Raw genomic sequence first — 27,101 nt, 5'->3', positions numbered from 1 at the left:
AGTTGGCCGTCAGCTGTCACCAGTGAGCCATTGGCCACTAATATAACTGCTGTGGCTACACTAGCAAAAAGAAGAGAGAGAATGGGGCTAGCAAGAAGATGGCGGCTGGGCTGGCAAGCGCGGATTGCAGTTAGGATGGCTGGTTGCGGACAGTGTGGATCCAGCCTCCAGTGAGAGTATAGTGCCGCCAGAGAGAATATAGTGGTATGACTCCCCTACCTATGGCTCCGTGGGTGTTCCTTTTTGGCCTCACCATGTCCTGTGTTCTTGTATGGGGAGCGGGAGCAGAGATCCCGCAGGTCTCCCGCATGACAATGGCGCAGCGAGCAGGGTCCCCCGCACGACAGAAGCCTTAGGAACTAAGTCTAGCTGCCCCCTCTTTACCCTCCCAGAGCTCGCCCCGCCCCCACCTGCCCAGTGCTAGAAGTGGAAAAGTAGCAGTATCAGACCAAAGAACAGACTATTTGCAGTTCTGAGAACTATGGTCCACAGACATGGACTCACAGCCCAACTAGTTCCGGCAAAGGGGAGGGAAACAGGACTGGCTGTGGTGGTGGTCACCGCCATTGCTCTGGACCACCCCTCACAACCCACCCTGCTCCTGTCCCCACCTATCTGGACAGATTCCTGCAGGAGTAAAGAGAGCTGCTGAAGCACACAGGCTCTGAATCTGGTGCACGAAGAGCTTTGGAACTTCAGAAGCTCTCCACATCCCCACACTGAGGTGGCGCTGTATAACCCAGCTGAACTGTTCACAGAGGAGAAGCCCACCTTCCAGGGAATCCCCACAATGTGTGAGAAGCCAGTATAGTGCAGAGAAAACACAATACTACAGTGTGAGAGAGAATAAAAGGCTGCAGTCGGAGAGAAAATAAAACATTCTACCAACACCTACTGGAAAACAAAAGAAAGACCTCTTTCAATCAACCTGTTGCAGAACCCACTCCTATAGATGTCTAGGAAGAGAAATAATAAATCATTTATGGCCATGAATAACCAAGGCAATAAGACAGCTCAGAAAGAAAATGAAAAGTCTCCAGAAAATGAACTTAAAGATATAGAAATATGCGACTTAAATGACAGAGAATTCAAGATTGCAGTTCTTAAAAAACTCAAGGAGATGCAAGAAAACACAGAAAGGCAGTTTAATGAACTCAAAAACACAATCAAAGAACAAAATGAACATTTTATCAAAGAGATTGAAATTTTCAAAAAAGAACCAAATAGAATTTCTGGAGATTAAGAGCTCATTAAATGAAATGAAGAATGAAACAGCCAGCTTAGGTATTAGAGTTGACCAGATGGAGGAAAGAATCAGTGACATCAAATACAGAAATCTGGAAATGACACGGATGGAAGAAGAAAGAGATTTGAGACTTAAAAGAAATGAAAGAACTCTACAAGAACTTTCTGACTCCATCAGAAAGAGCAATATAAGAATAATGGGCATACCAGAAGGAGAAGAAAGAGAGAAGGGAACAGAGAGGATATTCAAACAGTCAATGAGAACTTCCCAGACTTGTGGAGAGAACTGGATCCTCAAATCCAAGAAACAAATAGAACACCTAATTACCTCAACCACAATAAGCCTTCTCCAAGGCACATTGTATTGAAGTTGTCAAAAATCAACGACAAAGAAAGAATCCTCAAGGCAGCCAGGGAAAAGAAGATGGTAACCTACAATGGAAAGTCTATTAGAATATCATCAGATTTCTCAACAGAAACTCTACAAGCCAACAGAGACTTGAACCAAATATTCAAACTATCTAAAGTGAGAAATTAGGAGCCAAGAATAATATATCCAGCAAAGATATCCTTTAGATATGAAGGAGGAATAAAGATCTTGCCAGACATACAGAGCTGAGGGAATTTTCTAACACACAACCTGCACTACAAGAAATAGTAAAGGAGGCTATTCAACCAGCATCAATACGGATAATTTGTGGCAACCAAAACATAAAAAGAGAAGAGCAAAGGCCTGAACTGGAATATGGGAATGGAGAAAGTAAGCGTGCTGAAGAAAATGGAATACTCTAAATATCAAACTTTCTTTTACATAAACTGAATGGTAACCACTCAAAATAATTCCAGAACTGAAATAAATAACATAATAAAAGAAACAGAGGGAAAAGTCATAGAATACCACCAAACAGAAATAATAGAAATCAACAAAAAGGCAAAGAAACAATGGAGACACAGTCTTACCAGAAAACTAAAGATAGAATGACAGGAAATCCTCACATATCAATAATCACCCTAAATGTAAATGGACTGAACTCACCAATAAAAAGGCACAGAGTAGCAGATTGGATCAAAAAACTAAACCCAACCGTATGCTGCCTCAAAGAGACACATCTCAGCTACAAGGACAAACACAGACTCATAATGAAAAGGTGGAAATTGACACTCCAAGCAAATCGTATCCAGAGAAAATCAGGTGTATCCATACTGATATCAGATGAAACAGACTTCAGGATAAGAAAGGTAACAAGAGACAAAGATGAACATTTCATAATGATAAAAGGGACTACACAACAAGAAGACATAACAGTCATCAATATTTATGCCCCCAATCAGGGCACACCGAAATATACCAAGCAACTACTAACAGAAGTAAAGGGAGAAATTGACCAAAACACAATTGTAATAGGGCTCCAAAATACACTATTGCCAGCTATGGCTAGATCATCCAAGCAGAAAATAAATGAAGAAATAGCAGCCCTAAATGACACACTAGACGAAATGGACATAATTGATATCTATAGAGGACTTCATCCTAAAACATCACACTATGCATTTTTTTCTAGTGTACGTGGTACATTCTCAAGGATAGACCATATACTGGGACATAAAACTAGCCTCCACAAATTTAAGAAGATTGAAATCATACTAAACATGTTTTCTGATCACAAGGCTTTGAAATTGGATATCAACTGCAAAAAGAAAGCAAGAAAACCCACAAATACATGAAGATTAAACAACACACTTTTAAAGAATGACCGGGTCAAAGAAGAAATAAGAGGAAAGATAAAAAAAAACACATAGACATGGATGGACCTAGAGAACATTATGTTAAGTGAAATAAGTCAGACAGAGAAAGACAAATACCATATGATCTCACTTATATGTGGAATCTAAAGAAAAGAATAAGTGAACGAACTAATCAGAAAGAGTTTTGGAAACATAGAGGAAAAACTGAGGGTTGCTAGAGGGGCGGGGGGGGTGGGGATAAGGGGGAAGGTGAGAGGTTTAGAAAATAGTCGGTAACCACAAGATGGCCACGGGGTTTTGAAAATTAATTTGGGGAATGTAATCAATAATGTAAAGATGTTGTAGGGTATCCGATGGACATGTGTCCCATTTGGGAGATCACCTCAGGGATGATGTAGATGCCTGATTACTGCACTGTACAACTGAAGCTGAACAATAATGAATGTCAACTATAATTTTATATAAATATATATATATATATATATATATATATATATATATATATATATATATATATATACATATATATATATATATATATATATTTGTATGTATATTGTTACAGGAAGCAGAGTACAGCATTAGGAATAGAGACAGTGGAAATGTATTGGCTCTGTGCGAGGTCAGAGGGATAGTGGATAGGAGGAGGGGGGTTCACTCAGTGTGAGGGATATAAATGATAAACGTCTAAGTTTTGCTTTGTCTTGTGCACCTGAAACTAATAAAATTTAAAAAAACACACACACATAGAAACAAATGAGAATGAAAATACATCTTACCAAAATTTTTGGGATGCAACAAAAGTGGTTTTAAGATGGAAATTTATATCATTACAGGCCTATCTCAAGAAACAAGAAAATTCCAAATAAATAACCTCATATTACATCTTAAAGAACTAGAAAAAGAAGAACAAATGAAACCCAAGGTCAGCAGAAGACAGGAAATAATAAAAATCAGAGCAGAACTAAAAGAAATAGAGAACAAAAAGACAATAGAAAAAATTAATGTGACAAAGAGCTGGTTCTTTGAAAAGATTAACAAAATTGACAAACCCTTGTCTAGACTCACTAAGATAAAAAGAGAGAAGACACTGATTAACAAAATCAGAAATGAAAGAGGGGATGTTATAACGCATGCCACAGAAATACAAAGAATCATCCAAGAATACTATGAAGGACTATATACCACCAAATTCAACAACCTAGAAGAAATGGATAAGTTCTTAGAAACATATAGCCTTCCAAGACTGAAACATGAAGAACTAGAAAATCTAAACAGACTGATCACCAGTAACGAAATTGTATCAGTCATCCAAAACCTTCCCAAAAGCAGAAGTCCGGGACCAGATGGCTTCACTAGAGAATTCTACCAAACTTTCAAAGAGGATCTAATACCTAGCCTACTCAAACTCTTCAAAAAAACTGAAGAAGAGACGATACTCCCTAACTCATTTTATGAGGTTAACATTACCCTGATACCAAAACCTGGTAAGGATAACACAAAAAAAGAAAACTACAGACCAATATCTCTGATGAATACAGATGCAAAAATCCTAAACAAAATTCTAGCAAATCGAATGCAAAAATACATTAAAAAGATTATTCATCATGACCAAGTGGGGTTCATCCCAGGGGCACAAGTATGGTTCAACATCTGCAAATCCATCAATGTGATACATCACATAAACAAAATAAAGGACAAAAATCATATGATTATATCAGTTGATGCAGAAAAAAGCGTTTGACAACATACAACATTCATTTATGATTAAAATACTTAATAAAACAGGTATAGAAGGAAAATACCTTAACATAATAAAGGCCGTATATGACAAACCCTCAGCTAATATCATAATTAAAGGTGAAAAAACTGAAGCTCTTTGCTCTACATTCAGGAACACGACAGGGCTGTCCCCTATCACCTCTGCTTTTCGACATACTGTTGGAAGTCCTCACCAGAGCAATCAGGCAAGACAAAGAAATAAAAGGCATCTAGATTGGGAATGAAGAAGTTAAATTGTCACTCTTTGCAGATGACATGATGCTATATATAGAAAACCCTAAAGACTCCACCAAAAAGCTATTAGAAACAATCAACGAATACAGTCAAGTTGCCGGCTACAAAGTCAACGTCCATTGCATTCCTACATACTAACAATGAAATCTCAGACAACCAATTCGTTTTTCAATTGCAACAAAAATAATAAAATACCTACGAATAAACTTAATCAAGGATGTGAAAGACCTATATGCTGAAAACTATAAGACATTTTTAAAAGAAATTGAAGAAGACACAAAGAAATGGAAAGACATTCCGTGCTCATGGATTGGGAGAATCAACATAGTTAAAATGGCCATATTACCCAAAGCAATATACAGATTTAATGCAATCCCCATCAAAATCCCAATGGCATTTTTTAAAGAAATAGAACAAAAAATCATCAGATTTCTATGGAACCACAAAAGACCCTGAATAGCCAAAGCAATCCTAAGAAAAAAGAACAATGCTGAGGTACAACACTCCCTGACTTTAGCTTGTACTACAAGGCAACAATAATCCAAACAGCATGTTAATAGCAGAAAAACAGACACATGGACCAATGGAATAGAATTGAGAATCCAGAAATAAACCCACATAAATATGGACAGATAATTTTTGACAAAGAAGCAAAAAACATACAATGGAGAAAAGTTAGCCTCTTCAATAAATGGTGGTGGCAGAATTTGAAAGCCACGTGCAAAAGAATGAAACTGGACTGCTATCTGTCAACATGTACCAAAATTAATTCAAAGTGGATCAAAAACTTAAGCATAAGACCTGACACAATAAACTGCATAGAAGAAAATATAGGTACTAAACTTATGGACCTTAGATTCAAAGAGCATTTTATGAATTTGACTCCAAAGGCAAGGGAAGTAAAAGCTAAAATAAATAAATGGGACTACATCAAACTTAAAAGCTTCTGAACAGCAGGAGAAACCATCCACAAAATAAAGAGTCAGCCAACTGAATGGGAGAAGATTTTTGCAAACAGCGCCTCCGATAGGGGGTTCATACCGAAAATATACAAGGAACTCATACAACTCAACAACAAAAAAACCAAACAACCCAATTGGAAAATGGGCAGAGGACCTGAAGAGACATTTCTCCAAAGAGGACATACAAATGGCAAATAGACATATGAAAAAATGCTCAATATCACTAATCATCAGAGAAACACAAATAAAAATCACAATGAGATATCACCTCACCTCAGTTAGAATGGCTATCATCAAGACAAATAGTAACAAGTGTTGGTAATAGTAATAGTAACAAGAGGCTGTGGAGAAAAAGTAACCCTCATACACCGTTGGTGGGGATGGAAATTGGTGCAACTGCTATGGAAGGCGGTGTGGAGTTTCCTCAAAAAATTACGAATAGAATTACCATATGACCCAGCAATCCCTCTCCTGGGTATCTACCCAAAAAATCTGAAAACATTTATACATAAAGACACGTGTGCTCCAATGTTCATTGCAGCTTTATTTACAGTGGCCAAGACATGGAAAATACCAAAATGTCCTTCGATAGACGAATGGATAAAGAAGTGGTGGTATATATACACAATGGAATATTATTCGGCGGTAAGAAAAGATGAAAAATGACCATTTGTGACAACATGGATGGATCTTGAGATTATAATGCAAAGCGAAATAAGTCAGACAGAAAAAGTAGAGAACCATATGATTTCACCAATATGTGGTATATAAACCGAAAACAACAAAAGAACAAGACAAACAACTTAAAGAACAAAACCTCATAGACATAGATGATAGTTTAGGGGTTACCAGATGGTAAAGGGGGAGTGGGAAGCAGTTACCAGAGAGTAAAGGGGTAAGGGGAGAGCGGGGCTCTAGAAGAGGGTAAACAGGGTCTAATATATGGTGATGGAAAGAGAACTGACTCTGGGTGGTGAACATACAATGTGAGATACAAATAATGTGTTACAGAATTGTACATCTGAAATCTATGTAACTTTACTAACAATTGTCACCCCAATAAACTTTAAAGAAAAAAAATGAAAAAAGAATCTGACATTTACTAACTCATTTCATTTGATGGCATTTTATCCCTCCTACTCCCTCTCCCATTTTGCACATCTAGCATTTCCCCTGCCTGCACTGAAATTCATACCATGTTCTCAGCAATGATTCAGAAAACAAAGTTGGAGGCTCAGGGCATATTTATCTAGAACATCACAAGTAAAATGCACACTGGAACTCACCCAGTATTGTCCCATGAGATTTTTCTCATATTTATTCTATCCTTTCAACCTCACCATTTACATTATCCTTTTAATGGATCAAGCCCTTTTTGGTATCCATTTCCTCAGATCGGTTCCACATCCCACTTCCAGATTAATATTCCCAAATTACCTGACTCCCCTCTGTCTGGCCAATAAAAGACAGCCTCCACAGCATGGTGATCATGTCTTCTCCAAACTGCACTTTCTCACAAATCTCCATAGTGCCCCTAATATTTTAGCTCCAGCTGTTTGGTTTTAAATGGGAATTCCTACACAAATATTGCCCTTTCTGCTTCTATTTGAGCTACTCATTCTGTCAGAGGAAGAATATTTTACAATTGGATTGTATTGGTCAGTAGACAGTTGGAGAGACAAAAGTCTATCTAGGTAGTGTTAAACCCAAACGTTTTATTACCATGTACTAAATGGCTTAGCGCATTCTTAGGCCTGCTGAAGGAAGTGCTGAAGTGGACCATCAATCACCTCTTTGATGTGGAATTCGCTGGCCCCAAGTCCACACTGCCACAAGGGACTACCAAAATCAAGAGACAGCTACTGTCAAGAAACCCATTACCACTGCTGCAGGCCTCAGCACCACAGTGAGACTGTTAGAATCATAAATTTGATTTGCCATGCTCCATCGCTCAACACCCTTGAGGTCAGTGGCAGGACCCTGGGATCTCTGCCAACACTACGAAGGAAGGCGGGAGGCAGGGATGTAGGGAGGAAAATCACTTTGTGATTGAGCCTGGCAGCAGAAATAGCAGAATCAGGCCTTTACTTCCAAATCTTTCCTGCAAGCATATCACTGATCAAAGGTAAATTGAATTACACTAGGACCCTAGTTGCAAAGGATTATGACAAATGTCGTTTTTAGCTTTCCAGCCACTTTACTACAGGAAGCACATTTGTAGAAAAGTAGAATTGATGTCGAATCCTAAGCCACCATCTCCCTGCAATTCTTCCTCAATAGTGTCCATTAAAAACACCATTAATGTGCTCCTTCCTTCTCTGTACTCCTATATTCTTTAGTTTCTACATTTGTACATGTTCTCTGTTTTTCCTATGTACATGTATATTCTATTGGATTATAAATTCCTTGAGAACTAGACGTATCTTTCTACAAATTTGTGGCCTCCATAGTGCCTTCCAGAATATGGATGCCGTTTCTCTATAAAACTTTGTATAATAACAATAGAGATATTTTTAAAATATGTGCTGAATGAATGAACAAATGAACACAACATGAATGTACTTAGGACCTTGGAAGCTGAGAATAGGTCCCGGAAGGAAGATAAATGATAGTAATTTTTAAAGGGAAATATGTAGCCACAAGAATGATGACTCACAGCAAAACAATAATAGTCTTAGGGTGATAAAACAACGAAGGGTGCAGAAAGTTCACAAAACAAACATTTATCTGCATAAAAAATATTCCAGGATAATCATTTGTATTAGGAATAGACTTTTGGTTTTTGCTTTAATTTATTCAACAAGAAGTGAATAAATATGATACAAAACGTCTCATTTTCTGAGATTTTCTAAAAAAGATAAAGAATTGAAAGAGAGTTTTAAGATATATAAGTTGCAGGAAATCTAACATTCAGCATGGTGACTGTGGTTAATAATACTGTATTCTACACTTGACATTTGTGAAGAGAGTAGATCTTAAATGTTCTCACCATACCAAAAGAAAAAATGGTAACAATGTGAGGTGATGGACATATTAATTAACTTGGTTGTGGTAATCATTTCACAAAAGTATACATACATCAAATTATTACACTGAAAAACTTAAATATATGCAATTTTTATTTGTCAATTATATCTGAATAAAGCTGAGGAAAAACTGAAAGATATACATTAACAAATATCTGATTTGATTAGGAATCCTGTGACAATTCTCACTAAGGAAAGAAGATCAATGCAACCACACACCTTCAGGTTGTATTTTACTGTCAGAAGAAACAGAAGGAGGACTAATAGGTCTTGTTATGTAGGAAATGGGTGATGTAACACACTGTAGGGAGTATCACTGATTAGCATAGAGATGCTATTTTGATCTGTGGGTCTGAAGAGCATAATATAAACATGCTTCTAAAATGAACTCTAGAATTCTATGTGAAATGGTTGCCATCAGCACCTTTATTTATTTTTCTTCATAAACAAACCCAGCTGAGTTGTTCAAGTGTAATTTATAGACAACCTCTAACAGTTACACATTCTTTAATCTGAACTGTTAGGAATATAAAATTCTCAAAGGCCATTGTTGTTTTATTTTCACAAATAGGCAGCTGGGGAGTGGGAAAGATTTCTCAAAGTTCAATTTATTTCTCAATCTATCCTATTAATATGTAATTTTAAAAGCTTTTTAAACACTCCCTCAGGTCCCCTTGTGAAAAAATGTATAATGATATCAGGTTAGTACAAAGATTATATTTAACTTCTGAAATCATCTCAGTGATTCTTGTTCTTGTCATTGTTTTAAGTTAGTATTGCATTATTCTTTGCCTATTATGAATGAGCCACTTCTGTTATTACTCATTCCATTGTTAGTTGAAATGGAAAGCTCTTCGAATTAACAGCTGCTGTACATTAATGTAACTCATATAAACTTTCTTTATTATAGTCAGTATTGTCGTTCTCATAGTCATGACTATAAATTAGTGTTAACTAATTTTTTTAATGCACGTCTGTAGCAAAATTTGCTAGTATTCACCAATGTCTTTCTTCCTTTTTCCATGAGAACAAAACCCCAGTTTTTAGCTAGACTCATAATCAGCTGAATAGAATAAAGACAATATTTCCTAGCCTGTCTGTCTGCTAGGTGTAGGCATGTGACTAAAGTCTGGCTAGCACAGTGGAAATGGAAGTGATGTGTGCAACATCAAGTCACATTCCTAAGAGAAGAGCCCTTTTGCTCTGACCAGAATGTAGCCCTGCTGGTAAGACATCAGGACCACAGGGGTGAGAGCAACACCCAGGGCAGTGCTGGAGCTAAGCTCATGCCGAATTGCCAGAGCTGACTGCTAAATATGGGGGAATTTTGCAAGCCAGTGTGGTTAAATTACTGATAGTTAAAAATTGGCTATTATAGAGAATTTGCATCACAAAAATCAGCAAATACCACATATACTGATTTCAGTATAAGAGACATTAGGATATTAGGTGAAACTTTGAGTCTGAGTATTTGATGGTAATAAAGTATCAGTATACCTTTATCCACTTCCTGATTTTGATGGTTGGATTGTGGTTATGTAGAAAAATGTCCCTCTTTGTTTTTTGTAGGAATCACATAACAAATATCCTTGGGTGATAGATTATCATGTTGGCAACTTACTCTCAAATATGTTAGGAAGAAAATCTTTTATACTATTTATATAACTTTTCTGTAAGTTTGATATTGTTTAAAAATAAAAATATAAATTTAGAATTCTTGAACTTGTATAGGTAAATTCAAAATCTGGAAAATTTTTGGATAAACTATTGCCAAAATATTTCACAAAGGAAACTTGTTTCTAGTAACATAATATTTTTTAAAAAATGACTTATATTTTTCAGGCATAAAAATATGGTTAACACAGGCAGAACCAATATCCCACGTTGGAGATTAGAATAATGGTTACCCTGCATGGTGGGAGAAAGTGAAATTGGCTGAAAGGTGATAAAAGAGGACATCTCAGAGTCAATGCAATCCCTATCAAAATTCCAACAGCCTTTTTCACAGAATTGGAAAGGCCACACCTCAGATTAACATGGAATTGCAAGAAGCCCTGAATAACCAAAAACAATCGTGAAAAAGAAGAATCAATTTGGAAGTCTGACAGTTCCCAACATCAAAACTTACTACAAAGCTACAGTAATTAAAACATTATGGTACTGGCATAAGGACAGACGTATAGACAAATGGAATAAAATGGAGAGCCCAGAAAGAAATTCTCACACATACAGTCAATTAAATTAGACAGGCTGCCAAGACCATTTAATGGGGAAAGGACAGGCTTTTCAATAAATAATGTTGTGAAAACTGTTGTGAATAGCCACATGAAAAGAATGAAGTTGGACCTTTATCTTGCACAAAAATGAACTAAATATGCAACAAAGACCAAAATTTAAGAGCTGAAATTATAAAACTTTTAGAAGAAAACTGTGGAAAAATCTTCATGACATTGGATTTGGCAATGATTACATGGATGTCACACTCCAAAGCACAGGCAACAAAAGAAAAAAATAGATAAACTGAACTTCATCAAAATTGAGAACTTTTTGTGCATCAAGGTGTACTATGAAAAAAATGAAAAAAATAAAAATATACCTATAGGAGAAATATTTGGTAAGCATATGTCTTACAGGTGATTAACATCCAGAACATATACAGAAGTCCTAAAACTCAACAACAGCAAAAAAAAAAAAAACAACAACAACAACAAACGCCACAAATAACCCAATTTAAAAATGGGCAAAGGACTTGAAAAGAAATTTCTTCAAAGAAAACATACAAATGGCCAACAAGCACATGAAAAGATACTCAACACCATTGCTCTTTAGCGAAATGCAAATCCAAACCCTAATGGAATACCACGTCACATCTACTAAAAAAGATGTAGATGACTAAAAAAGAATGGAAAATAACAAGTGTTAGCAAGAATGAGGAGAAACTAGAACCCCCTTGTATTTCTGGTGGGAAAGTAAAATGCTCCAGCTGCTATGGAAAACAATTTGTCAGTTTCTCTAAAGGTTAAACATAGAATTTCCATATGACTCAGCAATTCCACTTTTAAGTATGTATCCAAAAGAAATGAAAGCAGGGACTTGAAAATATGTATATGCCAATGTTCATGGCAGCATTATTCACAATAGCCAAAAGATGGGAACAATCCAAATGATCATCATCAGGTGAATAGACAAGCAAAATGCGGTATACACATATGATGGAATACTAGTCATCCATAAAAGAAATAAAATGTGTATATATACTACAACATGAATGAACCTTGAAAACCTTATGTTTAATGAAATAAGCCAGACACAGAAGGACAAATACTGTATGATTCCTCTTACATGAGCTGCCAAGAATAGGTAAATTCATAGAGCAGAAAGTAAAATAGGGATTTCCAGAGGAAAATGAGTTATTATTAAATATGTACAGATGGGGATAATGAAAAAGGTTTGGGTACAGATAGTGGTGATGGTTATACAATGTGTTTAATGCTACTGAATTGTACACTTAGGAACAGTTAAAATGATAAATGTTATGTAATTTTACCACAATAAAAAAATTAGGGTACTAGGTTCTAATATGTATCTTGATTAAGAGGTTAAAGGCATGGAAATATATATATATTTCACTTTCTCAAAATTCATCCAGCTCTACACTTATGATTCATGCTTTTTTAAGTATGTTATATATGTTATACTTCCATAAAATTCCTATTGATACAGAAAAAGTTAGTTTATCCTATTGATACATATATTGTCTATGGTAAATAACAACATCAAAACAACTTTGAGTAATTTGCTTGGTCCTTGAAATGTTACATAAAATCTTATACTCAGTTCCTTAGGCCATAAACTCAATCATTTAAAATAAAACTGCAAATGAGATGTTTGCATAGCTATATTAGTTTGCTAAACCTACCACAACAAAGTACTCAAACTGAGGGACTTAAAGCAACCAACATTTATGTTTCACAGTTCTAGGCCCCAAAAGTCCAATATTAGGTTATCAGTGGACTTTCTGAGAACTGTGAGGATCTTTTCCATGCATCTCTCCTAGCTTCCTGTGGTTTACTGAAATAATTCCATATCTCAAATCCATCAAAGGTATGATTAGAGAGAGCTAGCCTACTGTTGGCTTCTTTACTCCAGTCTCTACTTTCATCATCACTGGCTTTCTCCCTGTGTTCATGTCTCTGTGCGTAAATTCCCCCTTTTAATAAGGACACCAATTATATTGGATTAGGGGCCCACCCTACACCAGCATGACCTCACCTTAACTAATTATGTCAGCAACAACTCCATTACCAAATAAGGTCATATTCTGAGGTACCACGGTTTAGGACTTCAACATATGAACTATAGGAGGACAAAATTCAATTTATAACAATTACCTTGCCCTGGTATTAGATTTATTTGTATATAAAGATCAAAGAGTAGACATGTTGGAGCTTCTTAAGCTCAACAGATTTTTTTGGTAACACAGATATCATTGAAGTCAGTGAAAAATGCAAGGACATCCCAGCATTTGGGGCATATTTTTACATGATATCATACATTTTTCTAGAGAGTTAGTTTTGAGCTTTATCTTGTTTTCAATATGTTACAAAGTTTGTGTTTTCTCATTCTTAATTGCCCAGATTTACTGCATTAGTTAATAATAAAGTATTTGAATCTTAAAATAAATTTCAGTAATTGACTCTACTGTAGTCTCCATTTTTGTTTATTGGAAATTTCTTTATAAAAGCCATGGTAAAGGAATTTTTCTTTCCTAAGAATGTCAGGAACTACATGAAATGTTTTAATACAAGCTTTGACAGTTACCTACCAAGCCATTACCCTTCAAGTGGAGCCAGCATTCCCAGTGATGGATGTCACTTCATCTGTTTTACTACAACAGCAGTTGAAAGTCTTTTTCAGCATCAGTGTTGCAAAGAGATAACTTGCAATAACCACTGGAAATCATTCTAGCACATATGCTAACTACATTACTCAGCAGTAAAACTGTTTAAATTTTTCATCCCTGGAAAGAAATCTAACAATTTCTTGGTCACGTGGCACTCTCAGGATGAGTGTAAAGTCCTCTTTTATGTTCAGGCATAGTGATAAAAATAATTAATTTCCCTACAAATACTGTGATCTTATTCTTTGAATCTTCTCCACAGAACACTTACTTTTTGATAAGGGAGATCAGATTTTTGTTGAAGAGAATGATAATAACCATCTGTTGAGTGATGTAACTATTTGGACTTCGCACTAAAATCAGAATAATCCCATATTTCAACTACATCAAAGGTATGATTTAGAGAGAGTTAGCCTATTGCTGGAAAATCAGCAATCAAATAATAAAACATTCTTTCCTCTATCAGAAACTGGCATTGCAAAATATAGTGTCCTTTACATCCCTCCCAGAATGAGTCTGCTAGGGTTTATAATTCCTAAGGAGTGGCAGAACATTAATAAGCAAATCTTTCCACTCGGTCTTTATAAGAGGAAGAGTCTGTAACTAGGACCAATCAAGTAGAAAGCCACCAGCTTTATTCAGGAAATTTGAAGGGGAGAAAAAGCACTCTATCTGGGCCCAAGTAACTCTTGAACTTTCAGTCTAGAAAACCTTAGCATTTTGAAGTCAAGGATTATTACCAGGAAGCCAAAATGAAACAGGAGTTGCAATGAAGTGTTAAAAAAAGTAATAAAGCATTAACAAGGATTTGTTAGCCAAGTTTTAATGCAGCTGTGGGAACTGAGGAAATGAGGAAGGGCAAGTATATCCTGATGGGTAATTAAGGAGGAAAGGTCCAAAGCACTCAGCACAAAAGGACAAACTGAGGGTGGTGCTTCAGGCAGAGTCTGGATTCTGGAAACCTGGGGAGATATGTGTGGGTGCTTGCAGAACAGGGAGAGAGAGAGAGGCACAGGGATTTCCTCTGTGGATTCCATGAAGCTCACTCTGTGTCCAGGCCAGGAAATTAAAAGAATAAAACTTGAAATTAATACACATTATCTCCAAAGAGCTTCTTATTTGTCATGTAAAACATATTTACTTTAAACGTACTGAAACAGATGTTTCTATAAAGTATTATGTTTCTAACTAAGGTGGAATGAAAGAACAAGAACTAGAAAGAAAAGGCAGCCCCTGACATCCAGGAGCCATCATGGCACTGACAGCAAGGCCTTGTTTCTCTCCTACTGAACACAATCTATATCAGACAAAGCAACACTGTGACTGTAACGGATCAAGGCAAGAACAAGACCACTCCAAAATCATGTCTGAACACAGACAAAACAGGAATATTGTGCAAGCACAAAAATCCCAAACATTCCTCACTCCCAGCCAATCCTACTTTAGCCTTGCTCTTGTCTACCTTCCCTAAACATAAGATTTAGAACTCAATCACAGAATTACCCCCTCTTCTTTCTGACAACTCCTAATCTATAGCAAACCTCCAATTCCTTGGACCCTTTACAAAATCACCCAACCGAAGCCCAAATCCTATAACAAGTCCTTGTTAACATGCTATTACCAAGGTACCTCATGCTCTACATTCTCCCTCAATGTGATAACTAATAAACCCAAGTTTCTCAATTGCAGATGAGTTCCCAGTAGTCTTTGGTTAGGACATTGACAAGACTTACAGAAATTTGCCCAAAATAAAATTAGATCAAATCATTTAGGATAATTTCTTGTACTGAAATATGAAGCCTTACTTATTTCATATCTATAATACTGTAGTGGCAACAACAGAGCTTTAATTTGGCCTTAAACAATCTATTAACCACCTGATTTCTTCCCCCTCTATATTCATTTCTTGGCAGACCAATTTCAACTTCTGAGGAGAAGACTAATGTGTACCTTACAAAGCAGTTAAAAAGGTCAATAATGTATACCTTATTGACTTCTGTTATATAGAGAGAGGCTACAAGAGCAATTATGTAAAAATAAATTTTAAAATGATTGTTAGAGAGTAGCTGTTTCTTCTCCCAATTTGTAGACTACTGGTAGACCCCTATTCAACCACACCTCCAGTGTTCCTGCCCCAGGGCAGTACTTTCCCACGTTGACTATGGACTTGGCCATGTATTTTACTTTTCCCAATGGGATATTATCAAATATTATGGACTCAATCGAGTTCCCCAAAATTCAGATTGAAGCCGTAAACTCCAATGTGATTGTATACAGAAATACAGCCTCTAAGGAGGAAACTGAAGTTAAGTGAGGTTATAAGTGTATGACCTAAATCCAATAGGACTGCTGTCCTTATAAGAAGAGAAAGAGACACCAGAGATGCATGTGCACAGAGAAATGCCATGTAAGAACACAGTGAGAAGTTGGCCATCAGCAAGCCAAGGAAAGAGTCCTCATGAGAAACCAACTCTACAGGTGCTTTGATCTTGCACATCCAGCCTCCACAGACATGTGAAAAAATATATTTTTGTTGTTTAAGCCACCCGGTCTGTGGCATTTTATTACAGAAGCCCTAGCAGCCTAATACAGAAAATATGAAGCAGAGTCCTAAGTAGTGCTTATATATCAGAACCTTCTTGGGACCCTGAAATCACTATGCTATGAAGAAGTATAAATTGACTGAGAGATCATGTTGAAGAGAACCAAGAAACTCAGCTAACATTGAGAACCGAGGCCACAGACATATGGCCCCTATCAAATATTCCTACCATCTGCCCGCTTTCTAAGCCACCCCAGCTGAGGTCCCAGACATCATGGAGCACAGATTATGTCCTACATAAACTCGTGACACACAGAATCACGAGCCCAAAAAAAGGGGGGGTATTGTTTTAACCTCCTAAATCTTAAGATGTTTTCTTAACATAGCAACAGATAAATAAAACAGAAATTGGTACTGGAAATGAAATGCTACCATAACAAACACCTAAAACATGTAACATTGCCTTGGTGACCAAATGGTGGGTGTATTATTGTTATCCAGAGGAAAAGAAGGAATAGGAGATACACACATGCACACACACACACACACCACTTGCATCAGAGACAGACAGAGAGAGATTTCAAGGAATTGTCTCATGCAATTCTGAGAACCAGCAAGTTCTAACTCTACAGAGTTAATATTGTAGCTTGTGTCCCAGGGCAGTCTGGAAGCAACATTGCCTCTTCATCAAAGGACTTCAGTCTTCTTTCTTTTAAGGCTTTCAAATGATTGGATAGCAACTACCTGCATTATGGATGGCAATCCCCTTTACTCAAAATCTATTCATTTATATGTTAGTTAATAGGATATAATAGAACACACAAAAAACAATCACAAAAAGAGTAGAGAAAAAAATTAAAGAACAGAGCATCCAAGAGCTATGTAACATCATATAGTCCATCACATTGGCAGTTGACATCCCAGAATGAAAAGTGAGAAAAGAACAGGAAAAAAATATGTGAAATAATAGTGCCTGAGAATTTTCAAAAATTAATGAAAAACAGCAAACCACAGATCAAAGAAGCCTAGAGAACTCTAAGCAAGAAAGCATCCTTTAAAAACAGTAAATAGAAGAGTAAATTGTACCCCAAGCAAGCACACAGAAGGAATGACATAATAAAGATACGAGCCCAAATCAGTGAGATTGTAAACAGTAAAAAACATCAATAAAACTAATACCTGGTTATTTGAAAAGACCAAAACATTTGATAAATCTCTAGCCAAATTAGTCAAGAAAAAAAAAAGAGAGAGAAAACATAAATTATCAATGTGAGGAATAAAAAAGGAGAATCACTGCAGATCCTCATACATTAAAAAGCATAACTCAGGAATATTTTGAACAACTTTATATCAGTATATTTGATCACTTGGATTAACAGGACAAATCTCTTGAAAGACACTCAAGAAAAAACAAAAACCTGCACAGTCCTATATCAACAGTCATTAAACGTTTCATCATAGTAATCATTTTAGACTTTGCCCACCATGGAATGTCTGTTTCAATTACTCATCTCTGCTGTTATAATGCAAAAAAAGCTATAGACAATACAAAAACTACAGGCTATTTTCCAGTAAAATTTTAGGTACATAAATAGATGACTAGCCTACAAACCATATCTAACAATTCAATAAATGATTATTGAATGCCTATAACCGGCATCATGCTAGGTACTGAACATGCAACGCTGAACAAAACAGATTCTCAGCTCGCAGAGAGTTTATGGCCTAGTCACTGATACAAGTAAACAAATAGGCAATTAAAATATAATATGATGACTGTAACAATAGAGGTAGTGCAATATTCAGTAAAAGCATGCAGGAAAGATTTTATATAACCTAGACTGTGGGTCTCAGAAAAATTATCAGAAATAAATTATATCTAAGTTAAGAAATTTATCAGAAGATAAGGGAATATACTCTCACCGGAACAAAACAAGACATCAGGTAAAAATATACGTATATTGCAAAATGATCACCAAAGTCTAGTTTACATCTATTACCACACGTAGTTACAACTTTTGTTTCTTGTGATGAGAACTTCTAAGATCTACTCTCTCAGCAACTTTCAAGTATACAGTACAGTATTAACTATAGTCGCCATGGCCTACATTACATCCCCAAGGCTTATTTATGTTACAACTGGTATTACATAACATTTTTGAAGACATGTAATTTGATTTTTCTTTCTGTGTTTTTTGAAAAAAGATGTCACTACCTAGCTTCCTCAAACCAGAACCCTTGATTCCTTGTTCTCATCTCCTCAGTGCTCTCTTTTATCTTACATATCCATCCAATTAATCTATTGAACTTGCCCACTTCTTGCCATCTCCACTCTACTGCCAAAGCTCAGAACACTGTAATTTCTCTCCTAAATTAGAGCAACAGCTTAGCATAACTGGTCTTTTCCTTTTGTGCTGCTCTACAACTTGCCTTCCACGCTTCACTCTCACTGTGTTTTTTTTCAGTTTCTAGAATTTCCCATAGTTTATGACACACACACACAGACACACACACACACTCTCGTGAGGTCTGACAATGACGTTCTCAAACTCATCCTAGAAAAAGTGCTACATACTTCATTGCTGAATATTACTATGGTCACTTTCGAAGGACTCCCGCTGGAAAGCTATGCCCTGATGCAAGTGCCTAGTCCACCCTTCCAAGCAATTCTGGAACTCTTTTTCTGGAATGACCATCAGAGCTGTCATCATATTACCCTTGATGTCCTGAGTGTCATCAAAATGTCTTCCTTTCAATATTTCCTTTATCTTTGGATAAAGAAAGAAGTCAGTGGGGGCCAGATCAGGTGAGTAGGGAGGGTGTTCCAATACAGTATTTGTTTACTGCCTAAAACATACCTCACAGACAGTGCCATATGAGCTGGTGCATTGTCGTGATGCAAGAGCCATGAATTGTTGGCAAAAAATTCATATCGTTTTCATCTATCTTTTCCACGCAGCCTTTTCGGCACTTCCAAATACTAAATTTGATTAACTGTTTGTCCATTTGGTACAAATTCATGATGAATCATCCCTCTTATATCAAAAAATGTGAGCAACATCATTTTGACTTGATTTGGACTGACGGAACTTTTTTGGTCGTGGAGAAGTGGCTGACTTCCATTGTACACTTTGATGCTTTATTTCAGGGTCATTTTGGTATGCCCTTGTTTCATCACCAGTGATAACATGTCCCAAAGCATCATCTTGCCTCTCCAAAAGGTCTTGGCACACTTCGACTCTCCTTTGCCTTTGTTCATCAGTTAGCTCCTTTGGGACTATTTTTGCACATACCTTTCCCATGTCAAGATTTTCAGTTAATATTTTCCTGTTTCTCTATTGATGTTTTTTGGTCTGCTATGCTTCTCACAGTCAGCCAACAATTTTGATGCACAATTCAATGAGTTTTTGCAATTTTTTCATCAGTTCTGTTCATTACTAGATGCACTGACCTCTCTTCATCAGTGACGCGTTCTCTCCCCTCAGAAAAACGTCCATTTGTACACTGCTGTTTTCTTCATGGCATTATCCCCATAAACTTGGACTAACATGTCCCTGATTTCACTTCCACTTTTGCCAAGTTTTACCAGAAATTTAATGTTTGTTCATTGCTCTAATCCACGCTCAGACATTCTCTCAATGGCACACAAAAATATGCAACAATAATGAACGCCACTCAGGAAGACACTACCACATGTCAACACGAACACAGCTGTGAGACACTTATATACCAAGGTTATGAACACTTACCGAGCTATTTGTACAGTGCTGCCAATGTAAGTGCATGGTGGCATGTTCAGACTTAATTGTCAGACCTTGTATGTGTGTGTATGTGTGTTTGTGTGTGTGTGTGTGTGTGTGTGTGTCTGTATCAGTCCAGTTGACTAATATCTCCTAAGTCCAACATACAGTGTTTGCATTTGTCCTTTCTCTTCCTAAGAGTGATATCCTTAAAGGAATATGTTTTCTATGTTTATTACATTGCAATCAGTGACTATCTGTGTTCAGTATTTAGGAATAGACTATTGCCAATTTCAACGATGAAAAGCCATTGAAATAAAATCTCTACATTTCCTACACAAATATATGCTGTTTGCAGAAAATTTTACAGTTTACTATTTAAATCTCTTCAATCTCATTAGTCATACGAACGTACCACTGGATGAAGGTATTTAGTATAGAAATTTAAAGGTGTAAGAAATCATATATCTTTAACTCAATATGTCCAGAACATACACAAGGAAATTAAAGTTAGCATCAGTGGCAGTCGCCAAGTGCTTATAAAGAAGAGACTTAGGAAGAGGATGAAACTGGGAGACTAGCTTTGATGCTGCCTTTGCATAGTATCTTACACAAGATAGGAAATGTCAATTGTTATTGATGAGGTCAACTCTGTGTGTATATGTGTATATACATGGGTGGGGTGAGGGGGGAAGTGCCAGTGCATATTAGGAGGACACCAAAATTCCCCTAAGCCCACCTTGAGCTTACTTCTTTTATTTTGGCTTCATTTTAGAAACAACTTCACATAGTTTCGTTTTCATAGTGACCAGCTTTTAAATATCAGAAAACTTTTAGGATTAACTACAGTATTAGTATTTTTACTAAAAGACAACTGAAGTAAAATAATTTTCAAAACATTTGAGGGTAATTTTAAAATCTGATTAAACTATAAGCAATGACTGAGGAAAAGCTACAAATGCTACAAATGTATGAAGATTGTGGTTGGTTGAGTGATAAAAGCTGACTTAGTTAAAGAGACCTCTCAGAATATATTTCAGGTACGTAAAAACCAAGGAATTTTAATCTATTCTGTTAAAGCCAAAAAGGAAATACCCCTCCCCACTATGTTATGCTATTACTGAATGGATAATGGATTTCAAGAATATAGCACTGAGTAATGATGGGATAGGTCACAGAGGAACCAGAATACCACTGGCACTGACTGAATGGCTTTTACTGGCTCTGTGTGACCTTTGAAAGGTGATTCCTGCCACCAGAGTAAGCACAGCAGCAGACAGCTAAAACAAAGATAGAACAGCTGACTCTTTTAAATAGAGCAAGTTGAGTTTCATGGAAAATTTGAGTACTCTAAAGGTATGCTCTTTTAAACAATGCCAGGCTGTTCCTAAACCAAACAGAGGGAATGAGTTAAAGTAATTTCCAGGATAACATAGCTCCCAGATAATTACTGAGGAAGAGAATATGAGTTTTATCTGTGTACCAACACTGGTTATATTCACTCTAGTACTAATTAGAATCTCTTCACTAAAGCATAACTTCAAATGCCATAAAAAGTAATCAAGGAAACACAAGAGTTTGAACTATTCTATCTAAAGTGATGTAAATATACTACAATACCAATCACCTCAACTGTGCTGTTGAACTATGTGTTCTGAAATTTAAAAGAAAAACGTAAAATAAATAAATAAAACCTAATCTCAAAACTAAACTCTTCGCTGTAGAATACAGTAATAGGAGATAAACTCATTAGCTTAAAGTTTGCAGAAGCTGACTTTGACGAAAGGGAAACCAATTATGAATATAGATCTCAACTAATTAGGAGTTAATCTGCTACTGAAGGAGTAGTAGTGATGGAATCTTCTTGATCTGAGGAGAGATGAACCAAATCACCTGAAATGGGTTCTAGGATTTTAGTGCATTTTTAAATAATATAAACTTCAGGAATTAGAAAATAGTATTTTTACAATTACATTTTCCCAAAGACCAAAATATATTATCTGTCCTGTTCTACTATTCATCAATTGAACAAGCTTTAACTTACTCCTTATCCAGCATTTCACCTTCACCTTACTTATTCAAGGTGACCTGTTCAGATTCCATATTTGAAATACCTAAGAAAGCAGACTGTTTGCTAGAATACGAAAAACTATTATTTTAAAAAGTGCTCTATAAACACAACCTGTATTTAATTCTCTCTTATACATGTAAACTGTCATAGTAGTAAGATATTCTTTGAGAAAGGCTCAATTAAAAAAATTACATCAAGAGATTCTATCAAGCTTTCATGTCATGTAAGCAGACCTGTAAAATATCTGCCACATAATTTTTACCAATTGTATAACTTATAATTTACTGCAGATTCAAATATTGCAGACATTCTTGGAAAAGTAATTAAAATTTCTTCTGATTGCTTGGCTAGGAATAGTCAACCACAATGAGAAAATTCACCATTTATGTCTTGAAGAGTCTCTTTCCACAGTAAGCAGAGTTTGTCCTAAGAGAAGATGGAGATGGCTAACTATCTAGGAGAGAGGCACCTAACCCAAAATCTCTCCCATCTCTTACCATTAAAATCCTTACCTTCTTTTGGAGATATATAGTAAAAGGCAATAGGACATTTGTGGGGAAAATCAGTTCTTACAATAGACACAATTACTTAATCCTTTACTGTAAAATAGGAGCTACCATGTTTCCCCCAAAATAAGACCTAGCCGGGCCATCAGCTCTAATGCATCTTTTGGAGCAAAAATTAATCTAAGATCGGTTTTATTTTAATATAAGACTAGGTCTTATATAACATAATATATAATACCAGGTCTTAATTTTTACTCCAAAAGATGCATTAGAGCTGATGGTCTGGCTAGGTCTTATTTTCGGGGAAACACGGTATGTATGTATAGCTCCTTTTAATGCTAAAAACCACTTGGTAGTATTGTGTTCCCCAATTTCCATATGGGAAAATGGAGGCTAGAGAAATAACCAGTCTAAATTCACACGCTGGTTAACTGAAGGGTAGTGTTATAATTCACAACAGAGTTTTTCTGAGTCTGATTCCAAATCCTATGATTTTTATTGTGCTTCCTCTTTCATAGCTAATACTGAGGCAGAGATTGGTTTATCTGATTAACTCATTACCCATTATTCCTTGGCAGAGTCTGCAAGACGTATGAATAAAAATAAGGAAGGTATTTCAAAAGATAATAGGACACTACCAATAAGAAACTCAACATAGACTGCTGCCTTTATGTGAGAATGGCCAGTACAAGGATTTTGAACTGAGAGAGAGCATGCCTCAGAAAGACAAGAGGGTAAAGACAAAGTGATCACTCCTGAAATTTATTTAGGACTCTCCTCAGCATAAATGTAAAACACATAGTCTCCTTTCAGTAAAAATTACGTATCTTGACAATTCATTTGTCAACAGGACAAATGGTGTCAAGACAAATTTCTTCAAGTTTTTACTCATTTGTGCAGCAAATACTTATTGAGATAGATATGATTCTAATGTGATCCAGTAGTGAAAAGAAATACAACATCCATTTTTGATGAATTGTATTGGTTAAAGGAAGTCACAAGACCATCCCAAGTTTAAAAGGAAGAAAGAAGATTTGATGGAAAAAACAGAAAAGGATTTGTGGGCACATTTTATCCAACACATTTTATATTGGTATATTATTACTCTAAATGTTTTCCTTATGCAATCTCTAGAACAAAGTTAATTCTCTGGCAATAACAGTTGCTGAAAACTGAATGGCTCTAGATTTGCTGACTATCCTATAAAGAAGCATTTATGTTTAAATGATGCCTTTTACTAACTTATGGAAGTTAATCAGGTCAAACACAAGAACAGCTTTTTTTGTGAGGAAGAATGTTCTTTGGAGATCATTTGTGATCACAAAGGGAAGTGTTAAGAAAAATTGTCCAAAATGGCTATTAAATCAACAGAACAGCTACATGTAATTTCAGTGTCATACTGCCTAACAGGATCACCCAAGACCAATTCCCTAGAGTAGGTACCTATGATTGCTTTGCTACATATTTACTATTTGATTAAAGCTAAGAATGGTGCAATTACATGTTCACTTGTAGTTTTTTCCATAGATGTAAATAATTTCTTTCCAGAAGAAAGTCAATCCCAAAGGTTGTAATTTTATGGCCCTGTAGAAGAATATTAATCAGTTTCATCCCTAAATTTGCAAACTAGGTCAGCAAACCTTTCTTAACACACTATAGTAAACTCCCTTCTTCAAATGTTTCTTCAATTCTTCAATTACTTTTACGTTCCTGCTGATGTCCTTGTTAATTATTTAAATAAATGTTTGGTACATGTTCAGTTGATATTTGTAAAAAAGCCATGTTTCTAACTTAAAAATTATACTTTGACAGCATAATGATAAAAGTGGAGGTACAAAAACGTAGTCTCACAGCTTGCTGATGGATTAAATGTAAGGACTGAGGGAAAGAGAAATATAACTTGCAAATTTTCTCATATTTTGAAACAACCTTTTGTAAAAATAACACCACCACAAAACCTAAAAGTCTTTCAGGATAATTTGAAAAGCTATGGCTGACTTAATCTTGCCTGTTTCAGATCAAAAGCAAAGAGGTTCTGATCTGTCTCAAATATCACTCAGCAAGTACCACAGGAACACTTAAAACATTATTCTAATTTTTGCTAAGAGAATATCCCTGGGAAAATTTATCTTTTAGCCATAAAAATGTTGGATAAAGTTTTTAAAGGCAAAAAACACAGTACTCACATTTTAGCCTAGAAACAGAAAGTGTAACCTAAAGTCTGTTTTTAAATTATATATAGCACTACCTTGAGATTTTCATATGCCTAAAATCTAATCAGGTAAAAGCCACTAAATCTAGAGATTATAATACTGAATGGTTGATTCATACACCTTTACTCCTATCACTTTTCAGGTATCATTTCTTATTTTCTAAGGAAAAAAAATTATTTGGATGAATAATAAGTTTCTACAGCAATTTATTCTCTTTGTAATAACAAAAGATAAACTAATTTTTTAATATTACCATTTTTATTTAAAATTCTATTAATGACAAATTACACATGCTTATTGTACAAATATTTTAGAATATAGTTAGCATAAAGAAAAAAATAAAATTGACCATACTTACAAAGCTAAAATAACTAGTTAATTATTTGCTTTATTCCTCCCAAAATGCTTTGTTGTGCTTGAATGTATGGATAGTTTTCTTATGCAAATGTGTCTATAAGCTTTAGCTTTTGTTGTATAACTACCTACCTAGAAACTCAATAGCATTACAATGAACATTTATTTTTTGTGTATCTCAGAGTTCAGCAGCTCAAGATTAGGCCCCTCTGCCAACCTCGCCTTAGTCTCTGATTCTACTGTAAATCAGTTGAGGGTCTTTAGATTTAGGTTAAGTTCAACTGGAGTAATTTGCTCTGCTTTAGAGGGACCAGTGGACTAGCCCGGACATGCTTTACCCATTGCAATGGCAGAGATTTAAGGGTGAGCAAGCAGAATTATGCAAAGTTGCCAAAGAGGTATAAAATCTTCCTGCTTTGGTCACTTCTTCGGGTCTTCATTCTCTTGTGAAAGCTGCCAGGTTCATTTAAAAATTTAATAAAATCTGTATGCTTCTCTTCCGTTAATCTGTCATATGTCAGTTTAACTCTTAAACCAAGCCAGAGATCCTAAGAGGGTAGAGCATTCTTTCCTTTCCACAAATACATATTATTGTTTTGCCGCCTAATTTGTATCAAAATTTCTACCAAAAAGTAGGAGTGAGCTTTTCAATATTTATCTTACTTAAATGTTTCATAACTAGATATTGTCATTTACTTTAATCTTCGTGTATTTGATAGAAGTTAACTGGAATCTTTTTATAGTAATTTCTTTGTTTACATATGAAATTTAACCTTTTCTGATATGCTTGTTATCACCCTGTATTTTTCCATTTGCCTGTTGGATCAGTGAGCATGGGTTTAGGCTAAGTCAGGAGTCAGCAAACGCTCACCTAATCTTCAGCTAAAAATGCATTGTATTTACTCATTGACGTCTTTTCCAATTTTCATTTTATTTCCAAGATGTTCTTAACAGATTTCAGGATTTTTTTCTGTGTTCATTTATATTACTTTCTTTTTGCTTATTGTTCTTTCAACCAAAAAGCCATTAATCAAATCCCCTCCATGCCTCAGCCATACTTACGAAAGCAACAAAGTAAATTAGTCGTTTTTTTCTTAGTTTTATATATTTAAAACCCATGTATTTGTCCTTCAGAGATCCACTTTCATTATCATCATTAAATTAATAGAACATATTTATCATATGCTATTTCCCATAGCCTAATAACACAGTAGAAAAGAAGACTAAAATGAAAGCTCGAAGGTAAATGAAATGAAAATGGAAGAGAGATAGAGGTAAATTTTAAAGGGAAAAGCAAGTAAGATTGCAGTTATATATATTAATATAAAATATGATGAAAATCTGTTTGGATAAATGTTACCAATTGAGAAAATTAAGAAAAAAGAAAGGTAATGATAGAAATATCAAATTACAGGTGTAAACCTGGTCTAAGTCAAGATTTTTGGCACGATTCCAAATATAACAATAAAAAAATGATATATTTTTAAAATAAGAAATACAACCTTTCAGGAAACTCAAACCTTGTTTTCCATCAGAATCACTGAGGGAACTCACAAAAGCAGATGTCCTGGACCCATGTTCAGAAATTCTGAAATAGTTGGTAATTCACAAACCTATATTTTAATAAATTCCCCTAGGAACCCAGATTCACAACAGAATTTGAGATCAACTGTTTTAAAACAAAAGTTAAATCTGGAATGTGATGGTTACTTAAGGAGTCGCCTTTACATGAAGAGAGTAAGCTACATTTAAGAGAATGTCATCTGAATGGCATAAAAAA

The sequence above is a fragment of the Rhinolophus sinicus genome, linkage group LG01 (assembly GCF_036562045.2).
Source record: "Rhinolophus sinicus isolate RSC01 linkage group LG01, ASM3656204v1, whole genome shotgun sequence".
Taxonomy (NCBI): Eukaryota; Metazoa; Chordata; class Mammalia; order Chiroptera; family Rhinolophidae; genus Rhinolophus; species Rhinolophus sinicus.
The sequence above is the reverse complement of the archived record's forward strand: the minus strand, read 5'-3'. Positions refer to the sequence as shown.